The sequence below is a fragment of the Mandrillus leucophaeus genome, unplaced genomic scaffold, assembly GCF_000951045.1.
Source record: "Mandrillus leucophaeus isolate KB7577 unplaced genomic scaffold, Mleu.le_1.0 Scaffold268, whole genome shotgun sequence".
Lineage (NCBI taxonomy): Eukaryota > Metazoa > Chordata > Mammalia > Primates > Cercopithecidae > Mandrillus > Mandrillus leucophaeus.
Window position 1 is genome coordinate 1,870,344 of NW_012102787.1, and position 5,911 is coordinate 1,876,254.

A 5,911-nucleotide genomic window follows, 5' to 3' on the forward strand; every position below is an offset into this window, starting at 1 on the left:
CTGGGATTACAGGCGTGAGCCACCACGCCTGGCCCAAAATCCTTTTTTTTTTTTTTTTTTTAAACACAGGGTCTCACTCTGTTACTCAGGCTGGAATGTTCACTGCAACCTCAATCTCCCAGGCTCAAGTGATCCTTCTGTCGAAGCCTCTCAATTTGCTGGGACCAGAGGAGTATGCCATCACACTTGGCTAATTATAGGTTTGTTTTTTTTTTTAAAAGAGATGTGGTCTTGCTATGTTGCCCAGGCTGGTCTCAAATTCCTGGGCTCAAGCCATTCTCCTGCCTGGGCCTTCGAAAGTGGTAGGAATACAGATGTGAATCACTGCACTCGGCCAAGAAATTAAAAAAAAATGATGATCTTCCACTACTCAACACAATCATTTTCTTTTTCTTTTTTTCTCATCACAAATTTATGTATTTATTTACTTCTCCTGAGTGAGATTCTCATTTTTTAAACTTCTATTTTAGGCTCAGGGTATATACGCAGACTTGGCATAGAGGTAAACCCACGCCACAGGGGTTTGTTGTACAGATTATTTTGACACCCAGGTACTAAGCCCTGTACTCAACATTTTTTCTGACCCTTTCCCCCCTCCCACCCTCCACACTCAAGTAGGCCCCGGTGTCTTTGGTTCCCCTCTTTGTGTCCATGTGTTTTCATCACTTAGCTCCCACTCAGAAGTAAGAATACGTGTGGTATTTGATTTTCGGTTCCTGTGTTAGTTTGCTTAGAATAATGGCCTCCATCCAGTTCCATCCATGTTCCAGCTAAAGGACATAATCTCATGCTTTTGTGTGTGTGTGTGTGTGTGTGTGTCAGGGTCTTTGTCACCTAGGCTGGAAAGCAGTGGCATGATCATGGCTCACTGCAGCCCTTACCTCCCTCCTGGGCTCAAGTGATTCTCCTAACTCAGCCTCCCAAGTAGCTGGGTGTGGCACCATGTTGCTCAGTCTGGCCTTGAACTCCTGGGCTCAAATGATCTGCCTGCCTTGGCCTCCCAAAGTGCTGGGATTACAGGTGTGAGCCACCACACCCAGCAGATCAAATTCTTTTTTATGGCTGCAGAGTATTTCATGGTGTATGTGTATTACATTTTCTTTTTCTTTTTTCTTTTTTTTTCCTGGAGACAGAGTCTTACTCTGTCACCCAGACTGGAGTGCAATGGCACAATTTTAGCACACTGCAACCTCCACCTCTCAGGTTCAAGCGATTCTTATGCCTCAGCCTCCAGAGGAGCTGGGATTACAGACGTACGCTACCATGTCCAGTTAATTTCTGTAGTTTTAGTAGAGACAGGGTTTTGCCATGTTGGCCAGGCTAGTCTTGAACGCCTGTGATCCACCTGCCTTGACCTCCCAAAGTGCTGGGATTACGGGTGTGAGCCACCATGCCTGGCCATATCACACTGTCTATTTAATCTGTCACTGATGAGCATTTAGGTTGATTCCATGTCTTTGCTATTGTGAATAGTATTGCAATGAACATGCATGTGTCTTTATGGGAAAACAATTTATATCCCTTTAGTTATATATCCAGTAATGGGATTGCTGGGTAGAATGCTAGTTCTGTTTTTAGCTTTTTGAGGAATCACAACACTGCTTGCCACAATGGTTGAACTAATTTATATTCCCACCAACAGTGTATAAACATTCTCTTTTCTCTGTAACCTCACCAGAATCTGTTATTTTTTGACTTTTTAATAATAGTGATTCTGACTGGTGTGAGATGGTATCTCATTGTGGTTTTGATTTGCACTTCTCTAATGATCCGTGTTATCGAGCATTTTTTCATATGCTTTTTGGCCGAGTGTATATGTCTTCTTTTGAAAAGCATCTGTTCATGTCCTTTGCCCACTTTTTTTCTTTTTTTGAGATGGAGTCTCGCTCCCATCTAGGCTGGAGTGTAGTGGCATGATCTTGGCTCACTGCAACATTTGCCTCCCAGGTTCAAGTGATTCTTGTGCTTCAGCATCCCAAATAGCTGGGATTACAGGCACACACCACCACACCCAGTTAACTTTTGTTTAGCAGAGACGGAGTTTCACCATGTTGGCCAGGCTGGTCTTGAACTCCTGACATCAAGTGATCCACCTGCCTCATCCTCTCAAAGTGATTCTTCTGCCTCAGGCTCTCAAAGTGCTGGAATTATAGGCATGAGCCACTGTGCCCGCTTTTTGCCCACTTTTTAATGGGGTTTGTTTTTTCTTGTAAATTTAAGTTCCTTATAGATGCTGGATATTAGATCTTTGTCAGATGCATAGCTTGCAAATATTTTCTCCCATTCTGTAGGGTGTCTATTTACTATGTTGTTACTTTATTTTGTTGTGCAGAAGCTCTTAATAAGATCCCATTTGTCAATTTTTGGTTTTGCTGCAGTTGCTTTTGGTGTCTTCATCATGAAATGTTTCCCACTTCCTATGTCCAGAATGGTATTGCCTAGGTTGTCTTCCAGCGTTTTTATAGTTTTGAGTTTTATACTTCAGTATTTAATTCATCTTGAGTTGATTTTTGTATATGGTGTAAAAACCAGGTCCCATTTCAATCTTCTGCATATGGCTAGCCAGTTCTCATAACACCATGTATTGAATGAGGAGTCCTCGCCTTATTGCTTATTTTTGTTGGCTTTGCATAAGATCAGATGGCTGTGGTGTGTAGCCTTATTTGTGGGCTCTCTATTCTGTTCCTTTGGTCTATGTGCTTGTTTTTGTACCAGAACCATGCTGTTTGGGTTACCATAGCCTTGTTGTATAGTTTGAAGTCAGGTAATGTGATGCCTCCAGCTTTGGTTTTTTTTGTTTGTTTGTTTGTTTGTTTTCCCCTTAAGATTGCTTTGGCTATTCAGGCTTTTTGATTCCGTATTAATTTTTAAATTGTTTTTCTAGTTCTGTGAAGAATATCATTGGTAGTTTGATAGAAATAGCATTGAATCTATAAATAGTTTTAGGCAGTATGGCCGTTTTAATGATATTGAGTCTTCCTATCCATGAGCATGAAACGTATTTTCATTTCTTTGTGTCATGTCTGATTTTTTTTTTTTTATCTAACAGCAATAGATTTATTAAGTATCCCTGAAAATATAAACACAAATCAGTAAAAAATAAATCCATAAAATGTCAGGCCTGGAGCTGCAATAAGACAGAGACAGGAGCAACACACATGTGTCCTAGGTGGGGAGGATGGGTGTAAATACTGCAGGAGGGTGGCAAGGGAGCCCTAGGGTGAGTGACAAGCTGGTGGGGGAAAGCTGGGGACACTGTCCACAGCAAGATGGCTCTGGAGGTCAGACACTGCTGGCCTTGGCTCTGGCTGCCACCTGCCCCTCACTCCAGCTGCAAACAGCTTCACTTGGGGCCCTGGGCCTCCAACTCCTCCTCTTCATCTTCAAACATCTCACCCTCCTCCTCGGCAGTGGCGTCCTGGTACTGCTGGTACTTGGACACCAGGTCATTCATGTTGCTCTTGGCCTCTGTGATCTCCATCTCATCCATGCCGTCGCTCATATACCAGTGTAGGAAGGCCTTGCCCCGGAACATGGCCGTGAACTGCTCCGAGATGCCTGAGCAGTTCCTGGATGCCTGTGCTGTTGCCGATGAGGGTGGAGGACATCTTGAGGCTGAGGGGTGGGATGTCGCACACGTCCACCTTCATGTTGTTGGGGATCCACTCACAAAGTAGCTGCTGTTCTTGCTGTGGATGGATAGCATCTACTCGTCCACCTCCTTCATGGACATGCGGCCCCGGAACACGGTGGCCACTGTCAGGTAGCAGCCGTGGTACTGGTCGCAGGCAGTCATCATGTTCTTGGTGTTAAACATCTGCTGGATGAGCTCGGACAGGGTCAGGGCCCAGTACTGCTGGCTGCCCGGGCTTCATGCCGGGCATGAAGAAGTGCAGGTGGGGGAAGGGCACCATGTTCACCACCCGCTTGTGCAGGTCCTTGTTGAGCTGGCCCGGGAAGCGCAAGGAGGTGGTGATCCCGCTCATGGTGGCCAACACCAGGTGGCAGAGGTCCCCATAGGTGGGCGTGGCCAGCCTGAGGGTGCAGACGCAGATGTCGTAGAGAACCCCTTGTCTATGCGGTAGGTCTCACGTGTATTCTCCACCAGCTGGTGGATGGACAGCGTGGGGTTGTAGGGCTCCACCACTGTGTCTGACACCTTGGGTGAGGGAACGACGCTGAAGGTGTTCATGATGCGGTCGGGATACTCCTCATGCACCTTGCTGATGAGTAGCATGCCCATGCCCGAGGCTGTGCCCTCAGCCAGTGAGTGGGTCAGCTGGAAACCTACAGACAGTCGCAGTTCTCACACTCCTTCCGCACATCTAGGACGGAATCCACCAGCTCCGCACCCTCCGTGTAGTGACCCCTGGCCCAGTTGTTGCCGGCCCCACTCTGACCAAAGATGAAATTATCAGGCCTGAAAAAATGTCCAAAAGGCCCCGAGCGGACACTGTCCATGGTCCCGGCCTCCAGGTCGACCAGAATGGCCTGAGGCACATACTTGTGAGAAGAGGCCTCATTGTAGTAGATGCTGATCCGCTCCAGCTGCAAGTCCGAGTCCCCCACGTAGTTGCTGCTGGGGTCTATGCCATGCTCATCACTGATGACTTCCCAGAACTTGGCCCCGATCTAGTAGCCGCACTGGCCGCCCTGAATGTGCACGATCTCCCTCATGCTGGGCGCGTCTGGCACGCGGCTGCAGACGGGCATGGGGGCTGGGCTGGCTGCTGACATCTCTGATTTCTTTGAGTGGTGCTTTGCAATTCTCATTGTAGAGATCTTTCACCTCCCTGGTTAGCTGTATTCCTAGGCATTTTATTCTTTTTGTGGCAATCATGAATGGGATTTCACCCCTGATTTGGCTCTAGGCTTGACCATTGTTGGTGTGTAGGAATGCTAGTGATTTTTTACATTGGTTTTGTATCCCAAAACTTTGCTGAAGTTGTTTATCAGCTGATGGAGTTTTTGGGCCAAAACTGTGGGGTTTTCTAGATATAGAATCACATCATCTGCAAATAAGGATTGTTTGACTTCCTCTCTTCCTATTTGGATGTCCTTCATTTTGTTCTCTTTCTTGATTGCCCTGGTCAGGACTTACAATACTATGTTGAATAGGAGTGGTGAGAGAGGGCACCCTTGTCTTGCGCTGGTTTTCAAGGGGAATGTTTCCAGCATTTGCCCATCTAGTATGATGTTGGCCATGGGTTTGTCATAGATGTCTCTTACTACTTTGAAGTATGTTTCTTTAATACCTAGTTTATTGAGAGTTTTTAATATGAAGGAGTGTTGAACTTTATCGAAAGCCTTTTGTGCATCCATTGAGATAATAATGTGGCTTTGTCTTTAGTTTTATGTGATGAATCACATTTATTGATTTGCATATGTTAAATCAACCTTGTATCCTGGGCTTGAAGCCTACTTGATGGTGGTGGATTCACTTTTTCATGGGCTGCTGGATTTGGTTTGCAAATACTTTGTTGAGGATTGTTTGCCTCAATGTTCATCAATGATAGTGGCCTAAAGCTTTCTTTTTTTTGTTGTGTCTCTGCCAGGTTTTGGTATCAGGATGATGCTGGCCTCATAGAGTGAACTGGGGAGGAGTCCTGCCTCCTCAATTTTTTGGAATAGTTTTAGTAGGAATGGTACCAGCTCCTCTTTGTACATCTGGTAGAATTTGGCTGTGAATACATCAGGTCCTGGGTTTTTTGTTTTTTTGTTTTTTTGGTTGGTAGGCTATTCATTATTGATTCAACTTCGGAGCTCTTTATTGGTCTATTCAGGGAATCAATTTCTTCCTGGTTCAATATCTGGTGTGGGATATGTATGTGTTCAGGAATTTATCCATCTTTTCTAGGTTTTCTAGTTTGTGTACATAGAGTTGTCCATGGTAGTCTCTGATGGTTATTTG

General features: G+C 45.4%; 1 protein-coding gene and 1 pseudogene across 2 annotated transcripts in view; one reads left to right on the forward strand and one right to left on the reverse strand.

Moving 5' to 3' along the window:
* The window catches only part of GABRR2 (gamma-aminobutyric acid (GABA) A receptor, rho 2), a 69,909-nt gene that overhangs the window by 16,233 nt on the left and 47,765 nt on the right, over window positions 1-5,911 (forward strand). The window lies entirely within an intron of this gene.
* Window positions 3,344-4,677, reverse strand: LOC105542766 (annotated as a pseudogene).